At 43.6% G+C, this 27642-nt stretch overlaps 1 protein-coding gene across 3 annotated transcripts in view; it reads left to right on the top strand.

Moving 5' to 3' along the window:
• Positions 1-27642, top strand: part of LOC138450253 (B-cell receptor CD22-like) — a 695432-nt gene that overhangs the window by 538497 nt on the left and 129293 nt on the right. The window lies entirely within an intron of this gene.

Below are 27642 nucleotides of genomic sequence, written 5' to 3'. Positions count from 1 at the left end.
ATGTTCCAATGCTGCTTCCTGGCAGGTTGTGGAGGCTCCAGACCTTCATATAAATACTGGGTATGTTATCTGTCTTTCCACATTACTGGTTCTGTGATGCCTTTACCCGTAATATCCGATACAAACCTAGAATAATATATCCTGCTTTATTCTGCCTTTCTTTGGAGGAACATTGATACATTTTTACTCCAAAATGGGATGTTTGTTAGACATAGGCCCTCATTGCCCGTTCAGGAAAAATGCTGGTAAAAGTAGTGGTAATACCGTGACCAGCACTTTTCCCGGACTGGCAAAGTACAGGTTTGCCGTTGGGGGTTCCCTGATTTACCTCCAGCTAAAAGCTAGAGGTAAATCAGGCCCCCACTGGAAACAAATAGCTGGTATGTCTGGCAGTGGTATTACCTATAAAATGTGGATTCACCACGCTTTCCACCACCTGTGATATATCCCAGCAATTCCAGGATATCAGGGGGAAGAAACAGTAGGTTAGTTTGCCAGTGTCCCACCGGTATTACCAGCGGGATACCGGCAAACTTATAATGAGGGCCATAGATTTAGAAAAGAACATCTGTGTATTCTTATCTCATTCCAATGTAAATAACTCCTGACACAAGTCACATAAATTGGATATATCAAATATTAAAGAGATGGATTACCAAACGTTCATAATGTAATGACTGCAACTGAAATTGTCTATTAAAACTTAGGTTAAACTAGTTTCCAGGTTTATTGTAATTTTATAAGCATGTGGGCCTACTGAATAATGTACCCAAGCAGCTGCATGTCCACTCATTATGGGTAAGGTTGTATCATATCTTCTCCCATTCCTCTCTAAATTACTCAAACGCCATTCCTATTCCCAGCTCTCAACCTTTGTCAGCAATCTTTTTCTCTTATCCCCCTCTCAATCTGGCTTCTGACCTAAACACTCTCCTGAAACGGCCCTCACCTGCATCCTTAACTCCCTTCTCTCTGCTCGACATTCTAAGCAATGCTCTGTTCTTATTCTTCTTGACCTCTCTGCTGCTTTCGTCACTGTTGATCACCCCCTTCTTTTGAACACTCTTTCTTCCTTCGGATTCAAAGGCTCAGTTCTTAACTGGCTATCCTCTTACCTCCCCTCCCACTCATTCACTGTTTCCTGTGGTGGCCGTTGCTCACAAACCCAGCCTTTGGAATACGGCGTACCCCAAGGCTCGGTTCTTGGTCCTTTCCCATTCTCACTCTACACCTCCCTCCTTGCCCCTATTATCTCTTCATTTGGTATTTCTCACCATTTCTATGCTGATGTCACTCAGCTCTTCCTCTCCTTCTCTTCCTTCTCTCCCGATCTCCACCTTAAAATCTCTTCCTGTCTTATTGCCATTAAAAACTGGATGTCATCCTGCTTTCTTTCCCTCAATACTCCCCTCCAATTCTCTTCCCCCTCCCGCTCCTCCACCTTTCATTCACTTTCCTCCCTCTTATCTCCCTATCTCTGCCCACGCTTGCAACTTAGGCATTCACTTTGACTCCTCCCTCTCCTTTTCCCATCATATTTCTCTCACCTGTTGCGCCTGTCGCTTCCACCTCTTTAATATTCGCAAAGTCTGCTCCTAACTCACTTTCCATGCTACTAAACTTTGAATCTCCTCCCTTATCTTCTCTCGTCTCTTCTACTGCTCCTCCTTACTCTTTGGACTACCTACTTCTCATCTCGCCCCCCTCAAATCTATCTACCATTCTGCCGGCTGTACCCTCTGTCTCCTTACGACCCAAGACTCCATTTCTGCTTCCCTTTCTTCCCTTGGCTGGCTTCCCTTTCACTCCCAACTTAAATTTCATTTCCTCTGTTTAGTCTTTAAATCTCTCCATGGTCTTGCTCCCCCTTATCTCTCGTCCCTCCTCTCTTTCTACACTCCTTCCTGCTCCCTTCGCTCAGCTGACCACTTCCTTCTTACTGTTCCTCCTTCCCTGTGTGCCCCCTCCCGTTTCCGCTCCTTCCAGCTCCTAGCCCCCCCTGCTCTGGAACTTCTTACCTCTCTCAATCCACTCTATACTTATCTTCTCCTCCTTCCGCACTTCCCTAAAATCTCTCCTTCTCCCTCCCCGCCATAAACCCACCCCGCTTCTTGCTCCCCCTCCTTCCTTTGTCTCTTCCCTTTGATACTCTACCTCCCCTTCCCTCCACCTACCCCATTCTCACCCTTATACCCCTTCTGTTTCCCTCCTCCGTCCCCTTCTCACCCTTCCCTCTGACCTCTCAGTTTAATTGCTCTACTTACTGTTTTGTTGGTTTGATTCATAATTGTAAATTTCTTCTACTGTTATAATGTTATATGTATCCAGTTGTTAAAATTTACAGCGTTTTGGAGTAAAGCGCTATATAAACATAATAAATACAAATACAAATCATTAAATACAGGCAGATTTACGGAAAACATTCATTATGCATTATTTACCTAATACAATCATTCGGATATTGTTATTATTGTATTTATTGAGTGCAGACCTAGCTTTGAGAAGCAATGGAGCGCTTTGCAATCCTAGAGGAAAGAGCATGGTGAGGGCACCAGAGAAACAAAGAAGTAGGTAGCTGTAGGCGACATCCCCATGGAATTCTTTACCATCCAAGATGGCGGCGAGGTGGGTCGATCGGTAGGAACTCCGACATCGTTTGAGTATATTCCAAGATGGCGCTCGGGATTCGCTCTGACTTGGTCACAGGACTGGAATATAATGCTGCAGAGAGGTAAGCGCCTTGCGTCACTTCAATCGTTTGAGCACTGATGCTGTGTTTTTACTTTCCTACCAACTTTCTGCCTTATCTCTCTTCTCGTCTTGTCTCAGTTCACGCTCAGGGTCCCAGCTCTGTGTGCGCTGCTGCTCTATCTTGCTTTCCCTTCCATTTCCCCTTCCCTTTGCCACAGCTCTCCTCTTGGGCAGGGTCGGACTGGGACAAGAAATAGGCCTGGTCACTCAAAAAAAAGTGTCCCACCCCTCGTCTCACGACCCTTGACCTCTGATGACATCACCGGAAGTGATGTCATTTGACCCCACCCCAAAGTGACATCCCGGGAAGCAATGAAACACGACCTTTCACCCCTTGACAGGAAGTGGCATCAAATAGCATTGTTCCTAAGTACACTAAATTACTGTGAATCCAAGCAGACGTCCAAGACCAAATGATAACATGTTATTGTGTAGCACTTACGTTTAAGCTCTTTTTTATAGAACAAACGAAAGAACAGAATTAAGAGGAGAAGCCAGAAAAAATGACGACCGCGAAAGACAGCAACCTTACCCAACTTCTTCTGGCACTCGACACCAAGACCATACAGCCTCCCCGCAAAATGAACGAATTACAACAAAAACCTTAGAGTCGACCACAGCGTCTTCTGATAAAGCAGTAAAGAATGACAAATGGACATGGATCCGCAACGCTCTAACACCAGGCTTCAAAAGATAGCAACCACCAAGGGGTGTGGCTCTACCTTCACAGCCACCCCGGCCAAACTACGAACAACATTTAAAAGCAACTCTGAGTATAGCGTCTTGGAACACCAGAGGCCACGTCCACCTAACTAAGCCTGACAGCCATGATTTGGGAGCTTACAATGTACTATGCCTCCAGGAAACCTGGTTGCTGTAAAAACCGGCTCTTGATGGATACTCCATAGAAATATACCCGGCATCTAAAGGACCGCTGGGACGCCCTTTATCTGGTCTATTGATAGCCAACCGCACAGGTTGCGGCATATCCATCATAAAGATACTAGCCCAATGCTACGAACTCTTGGCCGTACTGACCACGTGGAATCCGTCAATTCAAGTTGAAAAGACCTCTCCATCTGATTTCTTAGCTATTATCAACGTGTACTGGAATCCCCAAAAAACGTCAACAGGGAATTTCTGCGACACAGTGGCCAACATCATTGATGAGATTGCAATCAAATACCAATCTTCCAACATCCTCATCTGCGGGGACCTCAACACGAATAGTACCAACTCCAACCTCACCAAGACGAAACCTCAAACCAACACATCAACAACAACCAGGGGACTTGCATGGACAACCCTTATGAAATCTAGGAACCTCCGCAATACAGCAACCATCAGCAATGCACATACCCTAATACCAATGTGGAAGCGCGACAGGTCATCAGCCACACTCGACTACATTTATGCATCATAATCTGTGTACCTCTGCATAATGTGCTTTGAAGTAGTTAGAACTAAAGACAGTGATCACAAACTGTTGAACCTTATCTGCAGTACTAACGTTCGTCACTCGCAAACCTACGATGCGTCTATTGAGACCAATTCGCAACAAACTCGCCTTCATATGACCTCTTCAGATGTCCGCAAGCTTTCTGAACAATACAAAAATCTAATGACGGACACGGTACTTCAAGAGGCCACTTTCAGGTCCAGCTACATCCCCCTGCCTCTCGCCTTCAAAAAGCCTAAGAAGAGTCATAATAACTCCACCCCTCACCACAACCATGAGTACAACACTACTCTGGTTACTAAACACAGACTCCTGAGGAAGCTAAAAAGAGAGGCAGCCACCATGAATTTAACCACACTTTGGGAAACTCTCAATTCAGAAACAAGAAAATATAAGCAGTGGCTCAAAAACACTAGATCTGCCCTATACCAGTCTGACGCAGAGGGCATGATGAAGGCTTTAGTCAACAAAAAATCTTGTGAGTTTTGGTCGCTCATCAATAAACCAATTAACCACTCAAATGCTCATATGATCAACCTGGTCTCAGAAGACAACTGGATCAACCACTTCTCGAAACTGTTCGAACCTACAAAAGTGAACCATCAGGTAATCAAGCGACCTACTGATTCAGACTGGGTGGACCTGTCAGACAAAGACGAGATAAAAAAAATCATCTAAAACTGAAGACGTCGAGAGCCCCGTGCCCTGACGACCTTGCCAACTGTGACCTAAAACAACATCCGGACGACTGGTCAATTCTAATCAGTTCAATTTTCAAGGACTGTAGAGAAAGAAAAACAATCCCTAACTCATGGACCAAAGCTGTGATTGTCCCGATTTTTAAAAAGGGCTCCAGAGAAGACCCCCTAAACTACCGGCCAATAGCCCTTCTCGACATTATCGGGAAAGTCTTCGCTACAATACTTTTGACCCATTTCCGTAAAGGGGTACACACTTCGTCGAGCGCTGATCCCCTTCAGACAGGATTTCAGAAGAATGCTAGCACAAGTGCAAACATAATGCTCTTGAACATACTCAAGGAAAGAGTCCTAACAGGCGCCCTGCGAGTCTTTCTAGCGTTTGTCGACCTGTCCCAAGCATTCGACAGAGTGGACAGACAAAAACTATGGTCCAAATTAAAGACCTGGAATTGTCCAGAGGAAATCTTGGACCCCATAATCGCCCTTCACTCAAACAGAAACGTTACTGTCCGCCTAAATCACCAAGGCCTACTTTCTGATCCGATTCCTTCGTGCCGCGGAATGAAGCAAGGTTGCCCTCTGGAACCGCCCCTTTTTATATCTTTCCTCGGCGATTTCAAAGACAGTCAAAACAGGATCAGGTTGTTTGCACCCAAAATAGGAAATGAGACGGTACCAAGACTCTTATATGCTGACGACCTGATACTACTCGACCTCACCCAGATCGGTCTCCAACGTCAGCTTGACAACTTGACACAATATACTAAAGAAAATAATCTTGAGATCAACAAATCAAAAACTAAAATATTGATCTTCCAAAAACGGAGAACAAAAAGAAAGACACCCTAGGGTGGTACCTACACGAGACCAAAATCGAAACCGTTCAAACATTCAAGTACCTCAGAGTCCAAATTGACAGCACTAAGAAAGCCTTGAACATGCAACAAATACTCTGGAGAAAGGCTAAGAACCTAGCCGCTCAATTGCGAGCAAACGATAGAAAGTACGGCAAATTCTCTCTTCAACCTGCCATCAATTTCTACAAGGCTAAGATCATTCCGTCACTGATTTATGGGATGGATGCTACACCGACAATCGCCCCTTTGCTGTGGCAAAAACTCAAAGGTTTCATCTGGAGATTGGTATTAGGACTTCCCAATTCAACATCTCCAGCTGCGATAAGACGCAAACTTGGACTACTCTCTCTGAAAGCAGTAGTGGACCAAAGTACCATACAGCTATATAGAAAAATCCAACACCCAGAGAGTCTCCAAATCTATTGTATGACAGCGGAAGAAATCGCCAAAGGAAATAACTGCTTCCTGAACGACTGGGTAAAAGGCCCAAAAACACAAACTATGGGAGATTGCTTGCACAGAGGAAGAACTAATGAACAACCCATTAAGGATCAAAACAAACATGGAGTGTCTAGACTGGATAACCACAAATGAGAAAGCAGCCTCAAATAAACTACTGGCTCACCTTCCAATGACCCCAAACAAACCAAAAGAACCCATGATGTACTGTAAAAAAAATATCAAAGTAAACCTCTAATGAGAACCCTACTGAAAGCACGTCTTAACTTTCTACCTACTCAGGAAATCCTAGCCATCAGATCAGGAATTAAGGGAAAAGCATGTAGACTCTGCAAAAACCCCGAAAATATAGAATCAATCAGACACCTGTTGATGATCTGTCCTGTTCTTCATCAAGCACGGAAAGCTTTCTTCAGTCCCTTTCTCGTAAACTCTTTCATCTGCAATGAAGCAATATGGTGGAACCGTCTCATCACAGGCGACAAAACCAGATGGCCCACAGCAACAGCAAAGCTTTTGAAGATCGCAACAGAAAAGATCAAACACAGCATTGCCTCCAATACAAATCCCACTTGAAATTTCGGTCGATCTCAAGACTGATCGTCGTCTTTCTGTCTGTCGTATTTCTTCAATGAAAACTTCCTTGTAAAAATATTAATGATCATATACAAGTAAATAAAAATGTTTAAAAAGAACAAATATGAATACAATATTATGCAACCTGTGTTGGTACTCATTTAACGACCTAAGAAGGATGAAACGCTTTTTGAAAAGAAAAAAAAAATGTGAAAAAAAAGATATTTTTTCTATTTCTTTTCTTCCGAACTGGCCCAGGCATTGCCAGGAACCGGCCCCCACTCCCCAAGGATGATTTTGGCCCAGCCATGGGCCAAAAGGCAGAGAGGCCAATCCGACCCTGCTCTTGGGAAGTTTCCTGCTCCCCTTGTTACTGGCTCTCTCAAATCGAGCCCTTTATTTCCTTGGATTCCTCTACCAGACTGATATATTTAGTTCTCTGTCCATCTGGAGTATGTTTCCTGTGGATGCTACTTACTTCAATCACCTGGTGAACTTACTGCAATCTCCAGCCCTCCAGCTTCTTGGACAAGGGTTTTTTCCCTACACAGGTTTACCCCTTTGAGCTTGGCCCACGAAGCACCCCTTGCTGCCCTGTTCCCGTGGGACTCATAGGAGGCTTTGTGGGCTTTGTCTATTGCTGCAAAAATCGGGCAAAATAGTGGAGGAGATATCACTACATGCTCATGTCAGTCCAAACACACCGAATCCTTATAGTAGCGAGCAACAGGGCAGGGGCAAGGTGAGCAATTTGTCAGCAAGAGATCTACAAGCAACCAGGGGAGTGAACAGTGGGGATCAGATCACCCTGCCTTAGTTAGGATGGGGCGGGGGGTCTGTGGACATAGATGTTAACGATGAGCCATTCCATGAAGAGGTGGGTTGAGTCTGGTATTGATGTGGAGGAGGTTCCAGAGTAAACAGTGAAGCCCCATCTTCTGGTTCTTTCCTTCTTTCACCGGTGGAGTTCAAATCTGCCAGTCGTTACTTCTGGAGGTTAATAGGCTCCAGTGATACTGAGTTTCTCAGTGACGGAGCCTGTGGACTTCAGGATGACAGGCTTGTAGATGATGCAGCAGGATTTGAAGATGTTTTAGGCTTGCAGGGGGAGCCAGTGAGGTGTTTGATGGTTGGGATGATGTGCTAGTTTTAGCAGATCCCTTTGACGAGTAGCTGCCAGAAGGCCTTCCAAAAGGTCATGGTCACCATCCAGGTGAGGGAGCAGCAAGGCTTGGACAGCAGATCTGAACTTGTCTGGGATGAAGGGCTTGATTTACTGCAGGAGAGACAGTTGGATCCAAGCTGTTCACGTCTGTTTTTGCTGTGTTCTGTTTGAAGGAAAGATGTCTGTTGATGTTGAAGCCAAGGTGCTTGGCACAGGTGGCCACTTGGGGTGTGAAGCTCTTGAGGTACATAGCATAGAGCAAGGTCTGGATGTCAGGGTGCTTTCCGTTGTTGGTCAGGAGTAGGAATTCCATTTTGGAAGGGTTGAGCTTCAGGTAAGCACTGCATATCCACGGCTGGATCAATGAGAGGCACACCTCGAGTCTGTGGTTGTCTTTGATGGAGGATATCATGCAATGGAGCTGCATGTCACCTGCACATGGGTGGATGTGGATATGTGGCTAATTCTGCATGGTTAACGGTTAAAACCAGCTACAACTCAGAGGATTTCTGACAATTTTACCTCTACCCCAAAATTAAGTTAAGCAATCTTTTTACCCTGCTTTACAAATACGTTTTTATTTTAAGTGAAGAGATGTGCTACGGCATCCACATTACCCGATGGCCAAAAAGATGTGGGTGTGTCACAAATCAGAGTAAAACTGTGAGCACATATTATACGCACATTCTCACCAGCACCATGCAAGAAAATGCACAATCTGCTAAGGAGTTGTTATCCATCTTTCTGTGCATTTGTCAATGATGTCTAGTTGGCATTTCTATCGCTCAAAAACAGTTAGAAATATTTTTTTACATTTTTAAAAATCATATTTGGAGTATTTTAGAAACTCTGCATATCTGGCATGCATTTGCCACCCTTCCTCAGTATACCATATGCAGACATGATCATTGATATACGCAGTATTCCTAATGGCAAAGGACTAATAAGCCCATATGCGGGCCCAAATGAAGTCTGCTTTACTGATGATTCACACAAACGTCCAGTTTGCATTGAGTTACATGATTTCTTGGAATCTCCATGACCTTCTTTTGGAGTCAAAACTGTTCAATATAAGTAGCTAATAGTGATGGAAGAACCAGTGGGGATGGCACTGTTGCATCGGATTGTCGACTCTGCCTGGCTTGGTATTAAACTGAGCCACATTTACATTGCAACCAGATTATTGTGATGAGAGTCCCAAAAATACAAATCAGGCGTTTTCCCTGTAAAATATACTATGAGGATGGTACCTACACTGCACGCAGAAAATGATGATGGCTGTCTGAACAAGTCATTGCCAGTATTGCCCATTAATACAAATCCACATTCCGGCATCTAGGTGGCCTTTCCAGGGGCAGTCCAAACAAAGACATATCCCTGCTAGCATGACATGTTAGTTTAACTACACAACACAGTTTTCTAGGGACACTGTAGACAGATCAACATTGCCTTCAGAATGATGTAATGAAAGACTCAACAATGCTTGTCTGTATTGCTCTAATTAAGAACTTGGCCATGTTGTCATCTAAATTGCCTCTTGAGTTGCCTGTCATGCCTTTGGTGACGGTGACTGTAGCCATCCAGGCTCTTACTTGTAGCCGGGATAACTGTCCAGCCGTCCATATATGCATGTGATGTTTTTTGTGTTGCTAGGAACACACTCACTGCTACCTTTCAGAATGGTCTGATCAACCAATCTGGTAATTGTTCTATTAAATAGCTCTCACGGTGCTATGAGAGTCTCAATTGGTCTGCCTTATCCTCACTAATGGATGATAGCTACAGACTCAGCACCCTTTCTGGATGGGACGTCTAACTCTAAGAAGAAGGTCGTCTTTAATGCACGTAAAACCATTAAGAAAAATATTAATTTAAACATGGCCGCTTCCTTAGCAGACTCTTTTTCCACCACCAACCAACATCATCTTTGTATTAGCATATAGACATTAACTTATCTGTAGCAATCGGCCATATTTGAGTGTATCCTGTCGAAATGCACAAGCTCTTAAATAATGACCTCCCACCAGGTCTGACCCACAACACTTCTATTTATTTATTATTTACAACAAGAAGAAAAAAGAAAAAAACATTTTCATATATTTTATAAAACCAGAATTAAGGGGGAAAAAAACATTGTGTCCGACAAAACACCTTTCTACGTTTTCCTAGTGAATGGGCCATTCTCCTCTCAGAATGCTCGCCATTCAGAAGGAAATCTTCAGTTCATTTTTTCCAAGGTCATAGAAATCCATGTATAATACCTCTGATCAGCTTATAAGTTACAGGCACTTATATAACTGTTAGGAAACACTCACTAAATACATGTTGTAAAGTGGAAATTTGTGCAAAAAGGATGTGCCCCAGATACAAAAACTCTTAAAAAGACTTCATATTACAATTTGTTTTTACAAACACATATCACCAGAAGGTGGAACGGAGGTGAACTCCACCGAAACGATTCCTGTAAAAAGCCTGGTCCATCTCAAACTCAATTCTTACATCAGAGTCTAGGCTTCAGTTTTTGCAAAATGTGTAGACTAACTTCCACGACACTGCATTCCTTAATACAGAAGACACAGCTCAAAGGGGGTAAAGATCTATCAGGTGTCCGGTATTCTTGAAGAAGCTGAAGACATTCTGTTTCAGTATTTACACGTAAGTGGCAGTGTGTGCTGATGTACTGGTGATACCAGAGTTGCATGTGGTCAATTGAAGGTATCATCATCCTCACATTCCGCACACCAAGTCACACCAGAGTACATGTACCAGTATAAATGACATAGATAGGCATTGCACCAAGAGGAACATCTACCAAAACTATCAAAGGAAGTTGCACTTTCAGTTCTGTCCACGATCGCAAGGTCCAAAGGGGAGAGCTGAAGAGCACATCTACTGAAATCAGAGAAGAAGAACACATGGAGTAGTTGAACAGCCAAAGGAAAATTCATGTTCCAGATCTCTATCTCCGAAGCTGACATCCATTGATATGTTAGACCATAATCATGAAGATGATGACATGGATGGCGATCGAGATAAATATAATAAGCCATTGGAATACAGGCAGCGTGATTCTGCTGGAAAGCAGTGATATTAAGGAGGAGAAAATGCAACAATATATATACATATTCTAATATTAAAACAAAACAATGATTTACTAAACCAAAAAAAATAATACTCATATTACTTACTTAAAACATATCATAGCTACTAAAATACAATACAATTTACCCTGAGGCATAAATGGTACCCATTATATGTTCAATTCCATAATACCCTTAATGTTCTCCAATTCAAATAGCAAACAATTCAGTTATATCAGATAGAAATACCCAGTAGCCTCTCAATCACTAGCCACACATTACACATTGCTATTAAGCACTTCAGATTAGTAGAGTTCAGATTCTGCCACCAGAAAATGTCCTCCTTTATGTGATCTATATTATGCACATACTTCTCGTAATGTCTTTTGTAGGTATTTATCATCCTTGGGCAGCAAGCCAATACATGTTTCTCTGACTCAATCGATTCTTTGTCCTCACATAATCTACACCATCCTGCAGAAAAAGTTAGCTTGTTTATAACTCCAGTATTTTACATAACTGGGAGAACTAGGTTAATCCTAACAAGTAAAATAAATCGTCTCAGTCTAATTCCTGGGCATAGGTTTAGGTATTTTTGGGGCTTTTAATATGTATACAGAATGTATTTCACAAATTGATATTTTTTCAGCTGTTCCAAGTGAGCATAATTTTCTAACCAGTCACCTACATCTATTTTCCTTGCCAAAGCAAATTTAGCTGCAGGGGAGAACTCACATTGTTGATTGTTCCAGTTCAAAGTGTTCAAACATTTTTCCATATTGGTTTTTAAGGGCGACTTCTTAGGTTCCTTACACAATTCTTGCCTCAAAGAGTCCAGAAGTTGGTTAGAAGAGGTGCTGTCCAGCTTCAAGAAAAGTTCTGCCCTTCTCTTAAGGACCATTGATTTCAGAGATTGCAAGGCCAGCTCAAGTCTAATGATGGGCATCGGGATACAGGAAGGGAGGCCCAAGACTTTTTTGCAAAATGTATCCTCCACTACCTGTAGCCACTTGAAATCAATCTTTTGAAGGGCTTCAAGGCCATTTATCATCATAGGGGTAAGAACCTGCTGAAACAATAATCGTGCCACCCATATACTGAACCCCCCAACAAAAATGCAACAATGGATACAGGAATGTTCAGGTAGTAAAACTTTTCCTTGTATCTGTGTAATGTCTGTTTGAGAAACAGCGGTTCAGTCTCGATTCTAAGCTACAACACATCATCTCATCACAGCTAGAACGCCAACACCACCACTGCCACCATTGGATCCATTTGAGCCCAGATACTGTGATGTTACTGAAAATCAAAAGTGTGCCACAACATCACACAGAACATACCAGCATCCGAATCTGGCCAAGTGCACACTCTACTAGAAAATGATATGACAAGGAGGAAGATACCAACTTGTGTACCATAACATTGCAGCCCCATGTCATGAATCACTATGGGCAGACATAGGGAGAAGCCAAAATATCAAAGTCCATCCTCCTGCATACCCCAGGAAATATGGCTGCTGTGTTATTGCTTGAACACCAAGCCTTATCCCTAGTGCCCCATGGGTACATAGCAGTGATCCCCCATGGTAACAGGCTAGTGTTATGGAAGAGTCTGTTTTTGGACAAGAATATCAAAAGTAACATAACAGACTTATTACCTAGCTGTACATTTAGGAACTTAACTCTCGTCCTATTCTATTGTTCAAAACAATCGGAATTCTGTCTGTTTTGGGGAAAAGTGATCAGCACTGGGAAATTAACAGCCAGCATGTTTTTCTTACCAACATTGTATTATGAGGTTATGGTCATAGTGTGGTGGGTATTATAGCAGTCTGAGCACCTAACATTCCAATTGACCTTTAGCATGTGGTCCAGCAGTCAAGATATTGGCTACATTTCCATCACAACATACTGGGTGTCCATTCCATCCTTTACCGGTAATGATAAGTCCTGTGCTATTCCAGGGATCACTAGTTGTATGCAGTTCTGCACCAAAATACATTGAGCAGGCAGAGAGGATTGACATCTGGCAAAAAATGGAAGCAGTGAAGGCAACGTGGATAAGGTTTAACTTGCATTTGAGCGTTGTTGTGGCAGAAAAGGGATTGGATGTCCTTGCTGCCTTATGAATTGGCAAGACAATGCTTGTCCCCTACATTGTGCACATTGTTCGCCTCATTATCGCAACTGTCTGCCTGCAAAAGAAATGGTTGTTGCGGATCAGCTCACATTTCAGCTGTGCTTACCATGCAATAAATGCACTGTGACAGTTGCAGGTGCACCACAAGTTGACACTGCAAAACCTGAAGTCCTCAGTGGCCACCTTTTAGAACTCTACTTTGCACATGCATACAGGCATTGCAGTGCCATCACAGACTATTTCGACACAGAGAGCAGAGCTGTAGATGGGGCAACCTTTACACCAGAACAGCAGTTGAAACATGTTGAGGATGCCACCAAGCAGATTTTCTATGACAGTTGGAATTAAAGATACAATTGAGTACCTGCTGGTCTCATTTATGATTCTACGTTTCACCTAGAATTGGCACTTATCCCACATTTAGATTGTTATGCTTACATCAGTAATTTGGAGGCAAATCTAAATTATGGATATGAAACACTTTGTTAAGAAGTGAGTTTATCCTGCTACCAATTTTCATCACAGAGCATAACATTAGGCTTTTCTGCCCCTTATGTTTATTTGGCCAAGATATGTGGAAAGCACAGAGTACACAGGAGAGAAATCTTTGCAGAAGGCATTTAAAATGCTGTACCTGTAATTGTTAAATCAATGGCTTTAGATTGTTTTTAGACTGTTCTTTGTTAACTGCCCTTAGAAGGCATGCAGCCTCATTACGACCCAGGCGGTAAATTACCGCCTGGGCCGTGACTTTACCACCATGGCGTAAAGTACGAACCTTGCATGGAAAGGCTGGTGTGCAGCGCTTCGGAAGTGCCGGCCATGTTGGTAGAACCGCAGAGTTTACCCCGCGGTGCATCATGGACCATGAAGTCCAGAATGGGCGAATTCGGCGGTTCATGACAGCATGCCCCCTCCTAAGCCCCGCACCTCTGGGTTTGCCTGGGTGGATCCAATGATATCTTTGTAATAGACGAGGGGCATTCATGTTTGAGACAGGTTCCCAGGTGCGCTCACTGGGAGGGTACCCTTTCCATTCAACCAGATACTGGAGTTGGCCGCGTCTGTATCTGGAATCACATATCCTGGAGACCTCAAACTCAAGTTGTTTATTGATGACTACTGGAGGGGGTCTTGGAGTAGTTCGGGTGGATTGCACAAATGGTTTTAGCAAGGAAGTGTGGAAAACTGGATGAATCCTTTTCCAAGAATCCGGAAGCTGGAGTCGGTAGGCTACTGGATTAATGATTTCTTTTATGGAGAAGGGTCCATAATACTTGGGGGCCAATTTATTTGGTCGTAGATGTCGAGGAAGAAGTTTCGAGGACAGCCAAACCTTGTCTCCCACCGCATAAGGAGGGCTTGGTCTTCTTTTGGTGTCTGCATAACGTTTGACATCTTTTCTGTCCTTTTCCAGTCGTTCTTTGTTATCTTTGTGTACGTTGATTAATGTTTCGATCCAGGAATCAACCGCAGGGACTGGGGTTGGATGAGGAAGGATAGAGGGTAGAATTGAAGGATGAAATCCCTGGCTACAGAAGAACAGGCTGGTTTTGATGGCTGAATGATCCGAATTGTTGTAAGCGAACTCAGCTACAGGAATCAGAAGTGACCAATCATCCTGGACTTTGGTGGAGAAACAGCGAAGATACTGCTCTAGGGCCTGGTTGACTCGTTCTGTTGCTCCATTGGTTTGTGGGTGGTATCCTGATGACAACGCATGCTGAATCCCCAATATTTGACATAGTTGTTTCCAAAATTGGGATATGTATTGGGGGCCTCTGTCAGAAATGATTTTGGAAGGTAGTCCATGAAGCCTAAATATGTGTTCCAGGAAAATCCCAGCCAATTCAGATGAAGATGGTAGCTTGAACAAGGGTGTAAAGTGACCCGTATGTGCAAACAGATCGATTGTAACCATTATGGTTGTGTATCCTCTAGATGGGGGTAATTCCAAGATAAAATCTGTGGTGAGGATTTCCAATGGTCGTGTTGGCATTGCTGGTTGGTGTAAGAGACCTGCTGGTCTTCTGTTATCATGTTTATTCTGGTTACAGACTGCAGAGGATTGGACATAGGTTCTTGCGTCGTCTTTCATCCGTGGCCACCAGAACTGTCTCTGTAAAAGAGGGAGGGTGGTGGTGATGCCTCGATGTCCTGAATGGAGGGTATCATGGCATAGTCTTGTGATCTTACGTCTGAGTTCTTGTGTGGGTACTGCCAGCCGGTTTTCCTTGAAAAGATATCCGTCTTTCAGCTGGAGGTTCCTAAGATTGTTCCTTTCGTATTCCTTCCAGAGTTCGGAAGGAAGTGTTTTAGCATGAATGTCCTCCAGGAGAGAAATAGCTTGAGCTACAATTACAGAGTCAGGAAACATCTTGGGAAAGGTCCGTGCTTCGAGAGGCTCATAGTCAGGACGTCTGTACAAGGCATCAGCTATGATGATATGTGTTCCACGGAAGTGAAGAAATTGAAATTGGTATTGGGCAAAAAAGAAGGCCCAACGGGCCTGACAGCTGTTTCTGCACTCCAGGGATTGTAACACTTGTAAGTTCTGATGGTCCGTACAAACTTGTACTGGGGGTTTGGCTCCCAAAAGGAGATGACGCCAGTCAGTGAAGGCTTGTCGGATGGCTAGCTACTCCTTCTCCAGAACGGAATGAGTTTCACTGGGAGTCAAGGTATGGGATAAATAGGCAATGAGATGTTCCATTTTGTCATCAAGTTCTTGTTTTAAGACTGTTCCGATGGTGTAGTCGGATGCATCAGTCTCAACTAGGAAGAGTCGATATATATCAGGTTGAGCTAGGATGGGAGCTGGAGTGAATTCCAATTTCAATTGTTGAAACACTGACTCCTGAGTCGAGGACCATTGAAACGGAGTGTCTTTCCTTAAGAGTGTTACAATAGGGTGTACAATGTCTGAAAACGTGGGTATGAATTTCCTGTAAAAGTTAGCAAGTCCCAGGAAGGATTGAATGTGTTGCACAGTAGTGGGAAGAGGCCAAGACAGGATGGAATCAACCTTGGAAGGATCCATTCCAATATCCTTGGAACTAAGAATGAACCCAAGATAATGAACGGTTGACACATGGAAAAGACATTTTTCAGGTTTGGCCAGGAGCTTATGTTCACGTGAACATTGTAAAACTGCCTTAACGTGTTCTTGATTGTTCCGAGGTTCCTTGGAGTAATTCAGTATATATCGTCTAGGTATACAATGACGAAAAGGAACAACATGTCAGAAAAATCCAATCCATGAAGCGTTGGAATACTGCGGGGGCATTAGCGAGACCAAAGGGCATTACCAGATACTCAAAGTGGCCAAAGGGAGTTCTGAAGGCTGTTTTCCACTCATTGCCTTCCTTTATGCGAATGAGATGGTAGGAACCCCTGAAATCGAGTTTAGTGAAGATGACAGCACCCTTCACTGCCTCCAGGATGTCCGAAAAAAGAGCTAATGGATAGCGGTCGGTGAGGGTGCCTTGGTTGAGGCCACGGTAATCTAGACATGGTCGAAGCTCCTTGGAGTCTTTATTATGGACAAAGAAGAGAGAAGCACCAGCTGGGGACTTGAAAGGTCGAATAGTTCCATTTGTTAAATTGGTGTCCAAATATTCTCGGAGGGCTCTCTTTTCCGGTTCAGACAAAATGAACATTCTTCCGAAGGGAATCACAGCTGAAGTCTCTGTATCAATGGCACAATCCTCAGGTCTGTGAAGTGGAAGAGATTGAACAATGGCTGTTGAAAACACATCTGAGTATGTTTGGTATGCTTGAGGAATTTGGATGATGTTGGAGACAGATACTGACGGTTGCTTAGGTTCCTGGAGGTCTTCCGAAGGACTTGGCACTGTGGCAAGAGATAAACAATGGGACATGCAATGTTCTGAACCGAGGAGCAAGGATCCCGCTGCCCAATTGATGTAGGGATTGTGCTTCTGTAACCAAGGCATGCCCAAAACCAAGGGGTAATGAGCCGATTTAATGATGTCAAATTTGAGGATTTCCTGATGATTGTTTATTGACAGCAGTAAGTCCTTGGTTTGGTGGGTTATGGGTCCAGAAGACAAGGGTCTGCCTTAAATGGCTTTGACCGGTTGTATTAACTCTTTGGTTTCACGTGGGATGTGATGTTTGACAACCCAATCATGGTCTATGAAAATGCCCATGGCACCACAGTCCACTAAAGCCAGGATGGGGTAGGATTCCTTTTTGGAAAAGGATAAGACTGTTTGCAGGATCACAAGAGTGTTCTGTCCTGGAGATTTCAAGGAGGGAATTGATGAGGAACAAACATCTTTCTCCCGAAGCTGTGCTCCGTCTAGGATTGGGAGCTGGCGTTTCCCGAACGCCGAGGTGGCGCTATTGGACATTCTCTTATAAGGTGTTTATCAGAGGCGCAAGACATGCACAGTCCGGTATTGATCCTACGTATTCTTTCCTGGGGAGAAATAGGTCCTTGGAAGGCTCCTAGCTGCATTGGTTCAGGTTCAGAGGCTTGCATAGCAGTTGCTTCTTTTGGGCCGGGATAGTTTGTGACTGGTTTAGGAGATGTTGATTTAGACTTCCTCTTTTCCGCCTTCCTTTCCTGAATCCGGAAATCAATCTGTAGAGAGAGGTCCATTAGGGCTTGAAAGTAGCTTGGGCGAGCTACTCTAGCTAATTCGTCCTTTATCTCATCATTTAAACCTCTTCAAAAGAGGGTAAAGCTGGCTTCCCGGGGACCAATCAGCCCCTTTGACTAACTGTTTGAAGCTTGTCACATAAGTGAGCATATCCTGGGTCCCTTGTTGGAATTCGAGCAATCTTTCCTGAGCACTGTAAATGAGCTCAGGGTGATCAAATATGGCCTTAAGGGCTTCCACAAACCCATCGTAATCTTCCAGGAGAGGATCGCCAGCGTTGACTAAGGGACTTGCCCAGGTTAAGGCATTGGCCCTGAGATGAGATATCATGAATCCAACCTTAGCTCGTGGGGTGGAAAAATAGTATGGTTTGAAAGTGAAATTTAGCAAACAGGAATCTTTGAAGGCACGTAGATTTATTGATGATCCGTCGTATTTGACCACTACTCCCCCTAACAGGACACTTTCCTTGGCAGCAGAATCTCTGGACAAAACCAACTGCTTTAATGCAGCATTCTCAGCCTTAAGGTGTTGAACTTCAGTTGTTAATTCTTGCATGCCTCTCATTCTCATTATTCGTTACCATTTCACAACCTAGTTCTGACAAATAGTCCAGAGTAACATGAAATGAGGAAGGATCATCCCTCTTCTAAAAAAATAAATCTTCACCTGACCTGAGGAATCTTAACAACTATGGCAACACCACTGGTCTGACGTTCCTTGTAGAAACCATTCAGAGCTATGTGGCCAAAAGCTCCATCAACTCCTCTCACACAGCAACCTCTGTGGAGGACAGCAGGGTGGAGAACTAAAACTGCCACTCTCTAAGTCATGGATGATGTGTTCTGCATATTTGACAGAGACTGGAGAAGCCTGCCTCCTCATTTTCCTTGACCTTGTGTCTGCTTTGATATGTTTGACTACTGAACCATTATTCATATCATGCAACGGCGGCTTACTCAAAGACTGCTCAGAAATGATAAAAGTCAGAGAAAATACCTTCTCACCAATTCAGACATCATAGCGAGAATCTGAGTGTCGAGTCCTTTCTCCCATGTTACTCACTACATTCATGGAACTTCTACAAGAGGTGATTAAGAGCGATAGTCTGAAGATCAACTAGCATGTAGATGGCATGCAACTGGAGTTAAAAGTCGCATCAGAACAGGATGCCAGACCCCTCACCAATGGCATTAAGACAACTATTGAAGAAAAAAGATCAGTATGTTTTTGTTATTTTAAATTCATTGTAAATGTTTCCGTTATTTATGAATTCATTATAATCGCATGGAACCCACTTGCCATGAGTGGGGCTCACAATTACATTAAGCGCACTGTCATGTCGGGCAACGTTTAATTATTATTGTGAACACTGCTTACTAAGCAGTGTTCACATTTCAATTAAACGCTGGTCGGGCACCTCTTAATTGTAATTGGGCACGCTGCCTGTCATGAGAGCATGCAGCATTTACAATGGAGCCCTATGGAGTTTGCCTGCTTTATGCTGGTGGGGTAAAGCAAGTTGACTCCACAGGGATCTCCAGCATTTGCGCCGGCATGAAAATGCATGCTGGTGCAAATGAGGAATAATTTGTATGGCAGAGAGGAAGGACGGCAGCGGAAAAGCAAGTTGCATTCCAACACTCCTGTTCGCCCTACAAATTATGAAAAATGAGCCGTGGCATAAATGAAAGGCGTAAAAGCCTTACACAAGGTTTTGCAAATTCCATTGACAATACGGCTCATACAAAAATGAGCTCCTTAGTGTCAGGAGGCTCCAAGGGCCTTTTGCGCATCAGGAAATACCTCCGAAAGGAGATGTGTATCTTCAAAAGGCAGCATGTTCTGAACCAGTCCTCTACAGGATATGTTACTCTCCTCCTCATGAACCAGATTGTGCTGTGTGCCCCTCCACATTCCTCAAAGTACTTAAAGGTATACTCAAACCCAGCAAAAGACTAGGCGTAAAGTTCCATTGCCTTCCTACATACTCACTGGCACATATGTCCCTTCCACGTCCATTGTTTGGACTTCAGCCCTTGGCCCCTCACTGTCTGTGCCCCAGAGCCCCTTCTACACTCGTGGTCCCCACAACATCCCACACACCCTTCCCTCCCAGCCCCAAAGATTTGCTTGCTGGCCTGGGTCTTCCTTCCCGACCTGTCACACCCCTTCGCTGCCACGCCACACCACCAAAGAAGTAGAAATGTGACTTTTCTGTTTACTATGGTGCTGGCCATCTATGCTTTTTCTTTTTAAATGTTTAAGTGAGATATGGGTCATGCAATACATACAGGGACCTTCTCCCATAAAAAAATCCTTTTACGCTTTTCTCATCCCGAAGAGTGCCCTGTAATGTGAATAGTGACCACCCCCTTGTTTGGGGGGCAAACAAGGATTTGAAATAGCCCATAGCCCTCACTGAAGTGCCTGCTCAATCAGGCCTACGAGTGGTATTGATGATTTCAGGTGGGAAGTATCTGCTACTTGTCTGCCAATGTGAAAAGCTCTATGTCCTTTTTCAAGGGTGCTAATGGGTGCAGGATAGACATACAAGCAGCCTCTGTGTGTGTGAAGTAATGATTAAAGTAGTGATTGTATGAATGTGTTAATAGAAGAAGCCTGGTTATGAGATTGATTGGTGCACTAGACCTGGAGGGAGTGAAAGAAATGTAAAGGTTGTAAGATTCTAGGGATGTAGAGTTAGTAGGGGTGTGTGGAACAGTGGGATGCGGTGCACAGCATTTGTCAGTTTCTGGGTTTCCTTTGTTGATTTCATTGGGTGATTGTGGAGGTGGTCCAAAGGTCATGTTGCAGGTGCTGAAAGACTAATTGGTATTAACATATGTTAGTCTTTGTGGCGGTTTTGTGTTCATTGATGTACAGTAATCATGTTTCTGAATTGCATCTAGTGGTAAAGGGTATGTTACATGGAGTTATTAATTTATTCCAGCTCATCACCTATTCATAGTCAGGGACGAGGAGATGAGTGAGCATGGTTTTCACTCCACGCTCTCACTGCACAGTGTTTTAGCTGATGATTCGAACACCATTTTCATTTACTCGGTGCAATCCATGTGTGTACAGGCTGCTTGTATATACACAATTGTCCCAGGACTGTGGGAATATCTTTTGTCTAGGTCTTAATTTGTTCCTGTTTATTTTGAGTTTGTTCTAGTATAGACATTTCTTGGGCTATTTTCTGAATATCAAATGGTTCACTTCAAGGCAAGCAGGGTAATCCAAAATGCTGTGGCCAGTACAGAGAATGAGACAACTTCTTGTTACTTTTTATTGAAGTTAGGAACTAGGACCAGTGCAGCATTGCTCGACCCTAGAGGTTTGGGAAGAGTGTACCCTTGGTATTTCCTTCTGTAGGATAGTGGGCTCCTACACACTCATCTAACTAAAAATGTTCTAATCATTACTTCCCACCGCATTAAATGCTGATGTAGGTTTGCAGCTCTCTTGTGATGCCCCTGCACACATACGTGCCCCCTTTTCCACACTCTTTCCTTCTCTTCAATGCTCTCAGGCATTCCTCTTTTAATTCTCTCTGCCACTCTGAATCACACTCCCCCTCTCTCCAAATGGTGAGGGAATCCTTGCTAGCACTCTTATCTGCAATACCCTCACATCCTACAACCCTTTCACCCATGACTCTATCTCTCTTCCCATGTATTTAAGATAGTATTTAGTGCACAACACAAAGGGATGTGTTGCTATCTGATAAGAAATGTTGTGATATGGCGGGATAAGGGAAATCCTTAAAAAATAAATAGATCTTTGTCATTTTTGTGAATAGTAACAGACATGTTGTTTAACATGTTTGTTTCTGATGGTTTCTCAGGAGGATAGCTCAGCGGCAACATGTTCATCTTGGAAGAAAGATGACATGGAACAAAACAGGTTTGATCCCTGGGTCCGTGCTTAGAAACCTATGGGTATTAAGCGCGTTATAAATAGCCTATCATATCATGGTTGCATAGGAAGTCAGGCGGTGGACCATGGTGCTATGAGCACCATGGTCCATGCCGGATTCCGCCATGGTGGATGGCGGAATTACCGCCCCATTCCAAGGTGAGTGGGGCGGTAATTCCCCATTCACCATTTGCCCTTCCCCATTCCCATTTTTGCCCCATAGGGCATAATGGGGATGGGGAAGGCGCTAATTACGGCACGGAAATTACGGTGCCGTAATTAGCACCAAGGTCGCTTAGCGCCTTGACAAAAAGCAGGCGTTAAAGTGTGAATCACGCGTTAAGGGTTAACGGCGCCAACGGCGCCGTTAAACCCTTAACGCCTGACTTGTAATGAGGGCCAGAGTGTTCCAAAGAGTCGGACTGCTAACAACAACCTTCAGCCTACTGTCCCATGAGACCCACACAGTGGACAATTTAGCAGTAACATTTCAGTAGAGTGAAGGTTTCTGGTGAAGGATTAAAGTATCAGAGCTATTAAGGCATACATTTTGGGCAAATACGTTTGAAGAAAATGCTAGTTTGCAGAAAGCTAGTAGACTGTTCTGAAGAATACCCTGATGGGTAAATGTTTTTGGATTCCAACAATGAGTTGACCTGCTGCAGTTTGGGCCAGTTGTAACCTGTAATATGGTAGGCAGGAAAGTTAGTGTTATGGTTATTGCCATAGTTTAGTTGTGAGTTGATAAGTGAGCCATTCGTGGGTGTGAGTGTTTATCATGAAGGATGAAAGGCAGGATTTTCCATAGAATTTAAAGGGGCATGATTTCCCCACAGCAATGATTTAGAAGTTCGCACTTAGGCTGATATGCCACATTTGCCAGACGACTCTGAGGTTTCTGGCTTAGAGATTATTTCCTGATGTTCATTTGACAGATGCTTGGCGCCCAGTAGTAGAACTTCATTGTTATCACTATTGAGCTGAAGTCTGTTGTAATGTATCAAGTCCTTGTGTGCAGTAAGGCCATTGGGCAGGTTTAGGAGCAGTTTGGCATCTGCTGACATAATTCCATGTGTTTTGCTTGTAGGTTTAGAATTACGCTGTGCTAGTGGAGGAGGTCCATTTGGAGTTTCATGTGTATGTTAAAGAGGAATAGAGGGAGGTTGGGCAATGGGAGACTCCCAAGGGACAACCCAGCTGGAGAAAGTGAAGATTACGAGTGTGATGTATGGTTGTGTTTGCTATGAAAGTCTCAAGACACAACCCGCTACATCGGACACCTTATCAGACCATGTAAGTAGTCATGAGTGGTTCACTGTGGCCGATGCAGCTGACAGGTCAGGTATTATGAGCAGGCAGAGGGCTCTGCTGTGACTAGTATGCCAATGCAGATATCTATCAGGTCAGACTCAGTACAATGATTGAGTCTGAATCCTGACCTGAAGATGTTTACAATAGCTATCACGCCCACATTTGAGGGAGGACAGGGGCGATGTCACTCCACCAGCCCAAACATAAGGTAAGCACAAACAAAGCAAGGCCTCTGAATGGTCCTGCTGATGGTAGCACCCCTGCCCACCCCTGAGATGAGCGTTAACATTATTAGGATCTGGGAACTTTTTTTGCATAAAAGTGTTTTTTTCTTTCTTTTATGCGAACATAAAGCCATGCTACTGACATGCACCACATTCCCATAAAAAGAAACTACAAATAAAAGTAGCTGGCATATGAGCAGAGGGACCAGGAAGTATGACCCTGGGTGGGTGAATGAAGAGAACAGAAACATGTGGTATAGGAAGCCGGTGCAGGAGTGAGGTTTGCAGGAGGGGAAGGTTCATGGTACTCAGGTAGGGCAGGAGGAAAAGGAACGGCCATCCCACTTATGTGATGTATCCCGTTTGACGAGATAGAGGTTAAATATGACCCAGAAAGGAGATTTGTGGTTTTGAAAGGTGTTTTATGGAGACACTAGTTTACAGGGATGGGACTGTAGCCCTTTCCTAGTGCCTACTCACAGAAAACACTGTCTCCATCCACTCCCACTTTCAAGAATGGTCTGTCCTTCACTGGGTTTCTTAGGGAAATTAACTTAATTGATCTATGGCAGCTTCAACAAAACAATGACAAACATGTTTACACCCGCTTTTATGCTCACAAGAGCTTCTCTAGAATTGATATGCTACTAGTGTGACCCTCATTAGTTTCACGCTATCCCAATGTTTAGATCGGAATGCGTATCCTCTCAGATCATGCTCCCATTGAACTGAACTGTTGGTACAGAGACAGACCCACCTACTAAACCTTCTGTTGAAACTGTATCACTATGTCCTTGGGGATATGGACCTCAGAGACTCACTTGCTGAAGCTAATGGGCAGTAGCTCAGAGTCATTGTTCTGGGATTCCATCAAGGCTGTCATCAGAGGAGAACTCATAGCACAAACTGACTCACATGCAAAATGACACCCAAAGATCAGGGAGGAACTCAAACAAGAGCTCCAAAATTGTGACATACTACATAAACAATCAGGCGCCCTCAAAATGCTTCAAAATGTACAATTGCACAAAACAGACGAGGTCCACTTGGCTCGGCTGCCAGCACGAAATCAGCATTTATTCGCCCTAAGCAAGCCTATTATCCTAAGGGCAATAAGGTAAACTAAATCCTAGTCCACAATCTGAAAAGCATAAACAAGAAAAAACCCATTACAGGCTTGGTGGATACAGAGACTGAGATGTACTATAGCAAAGAAGTGGAAATAGGCATCATAGAGTGTTAATTCTCTTTAGTGAGGACCTCTGCCCCCCTCTCTCTCCAAATACAGCAAGCATATGTTCAGTATAAGAACCTCCCACAGATTTAGCTCATGGAATATGAAAAGTCAGTTAGTCCAATTGGGGAAGAGGAGGTGGAAGTAGCGATTGCCTCCCTTAGCAACAGAGCCCACAGTCCTGATGGATTCTCTGCCTCCTACAAAATGTTGAAACCTCAATTGATCAAGCCCATAACCAAACTGTTTAATTCCTCCAAATCGACAGGTAGAATCACAGCCTCAATGGAGGCTGGATCACCGATTCTGATATTACAAAGAGGGAAGCACCCACACGGGCGCCCTTCATACAGGCCAATTAAGTATTTATGCTAATCTCTACTCCAGGGTGTTGGCTACAATGATGCCGAAGGTGATGCCCTCACCTGTGAACCAGGACCAGATGTGGAGCATCCCAGAAAGAAATACGTATGATAACATCAGGCTTGCTCTTAATCTAGTGGATATTGCCAGAAGGGGCAACATGAGCCTGGGAGTGTTTTGCCTGGATTCCACAAAATCCTTTGACAGGGTGGACCTCACCTTCATACTGGAAGTGTTGCAGGCATTCAACTCAGGCCCAACATTTCAACAGATGGTCTTAGTGAATTATCACACCACAATCACCAAGATACAGGTTAATCGGGGCTGCTCTGCTCCCATCACAATTTCATGGGGCACCAGGCAGGGCTGCCTGCTGCCGCCCCACGCCCCCTTATCCTGACGTTTATTATGGAGCCTATTGCACAAAGAATAAGGGACAACTTGAAGATTCAAGGTATAGAAATGTCATGCTGATGTTGACAAATCTCTCAACCTCAATGTGTGCCGCTATGACAGAGCTGAAACAATGATTTGAATTGGTATCAGCATTTTAAATCAACTATCAGCAATCAAATGCCATCAGTGTTTCTGTTCCCTGGGATACACTAGGTAGCTAAAAAGATCCATGTCTGTTAAACTGTATGTGCAAAATATGTCATGCATGGGGTGTATCACAGCTGTCAAAAGGAATCCCCTGCCCAGATTCCTGTACTTCTGCCAGACCCTTCCCATTAATCTTCCAACTCCAACTGCTTTGTCAATGCAAAGCAAGATCCATAACTTTAATTGGGCAGGTAGGAGACCTAGTATTTCCAAATCTGTGATACTGGGGAATGGTAGGCGAGGGGGATTGAGAGCTCTACATCTCATGCGATAAACCTCGCTGATCAGCTCTCCTGCATCTTTATATGGGGGAGGCAGGCCATTACCCTAAATGGGTCAAAATTGAACTAGCTAGGTCCTGCATCAAATTAGACCACATCACCTTAATAGATAAGGGAAAACACGCCCAAAGCACCCCGCTCCTGGCATCCACCCATGAAACACTTGGTCAAAGACTTTGGGGAAGGAAGTGGTGAAACCGGCTTGTGTCCTTTTCTCCTTGATTCATAGGAAATGCCTTTGAAATACGCTATATATATATATATATATATGGAAAGCGCTTTGCTATTACATGCATGATAATACAAATAAAAATAACAAAAATAAATGCCTTTGTGCAATGGGGTCATGTCTAATTTTCTTAGCTTTACTAGAATGGAACCTCATGAGGGAACTATTGCTCTTGGAAATCTGTTGTGACTATATTCCTGCTGGAGTTGTGAATTCTGTAGGTCTTGCATCCATTCTGGTTAAAAACATGTTGAAAGAAATGTACCTTTCTTTTTCATATACAAACCCTCATTGATGAATGCATCATTTTATACTGAATCTTGATGGTCTTTAGGACCTAGTGCACGCTTAACAATACTGCTTAAATAATTAAATAATACTAAGTGTACCTGTCATATCACATGCTTATCTAGCGTTCTCTCTTCCTCCTACTTTCTTTCTCTAGCTCTCTTTACTTTCTTTCTCTTTCTCTCTCACCCTCTCTGTGTTTCCATGTCCCTCTCTCCTTCCCCCTCTTTCTCTCTCTCTCTTTCACACCTCACTTCTCGGCCTCTTTCTACGGGGCTCAGAGTTATGTTGTAGGTTATTAAACCTAGAATAAGAACATGACAGTTATCATTTCAAGATGGGAATTCTGGTAGACCCATTTTGTACTGTTTTGAAAACGCCTATTTGAAAGGTGAGAGGCACACAATGAACCATGGATGGTTCCTTTCTGCTTTGCAGAAAATCAAAGAGCATTTTGCGAACATAAGAAAGACCACATCTGTATCTTTGACAACTACTGGATTTGGTATAATTTCATTTTTCACAACACTCATCCTAACATGTGAATATTTATAAACATGAACCATATATATTCTTTCAGTCACCCCTAGGAGAACGTGTCGGCAACATATGTCACTGCATTGACCTCCTACAGCCATTCTTCTCCCCATTTTTGGAGGAACAATTCCCTCTCACCATGCATAATCATAGAACAGGTAGGGCTAAGAGGGGTAGGCGATTGTCAGGGTAATACTTGCTGGGTACCTGCTCAGTCCTTAATGCATATACACCTTTAGAGAATTATAAAAATGGGGGTACATTACCTAATTTATGTCAAGCCATAGCACCAAGAGAGTACGTATGTGTTGCTGCTCCGGGATTGAGAATTGCATAGATGTACATGATCAATATGAATTACTGTCATCAGGTTGGGAATCTTTGGTAAAGCTTTAATGCACATCGGTAACAGAAAATGCCCGACTCACAGCCCATCAATCACAATATGTTCCGTTGCTCTTTTTCCTCCCTTGGGAAACCACCTTCACATGCATTCCACACATCATGTGCACAGGTGTCCTCCTATGGTCCTCTTGGTTGTGTTCAACATTTGGCCAGGGACATTTTATTGTGTGTGTTTTCTTGCTATTTGCAAGCACCAGCTGTGTGTTTACCAGCAATGTTTTCATCCCTTCTGATCATGGCAAGGATCTGTCTGCAGGTGGGGCGCCCAATGACCATGCAGATACTGGTAATCCACTCTTTTAAGAGTGTTTCTGGTGCCACAGGAATCATGTGCTCCTGAAGGACCCTTATGGGCAGTGTATCTACTGCCTCCACCCTGACCATGTACCTGAAGAGAATGATATGCGTTGGATATTTTCCTATAAGGTTCT

Source organism: Ambystoma mexicanum, chromosome 1p (assembly GCF_040938575.1).
Source record: "Ambystoma mexicanum isolate Mex_15411 chromosome 1p, UKY_AmexF1_1, whole genome shotgun sequence".
NCBI lineage: Eukaryota > Metazoa > Chordata > Amphibia > Caudata > Ambystomatidae > Ambystoma > Ambystoma mexicanum.
The sequence above is the reverse complement of the archived record's forward strand: the minus strand, read 5'-3'. Positions and strand labels throughout refer to the sequence as shown.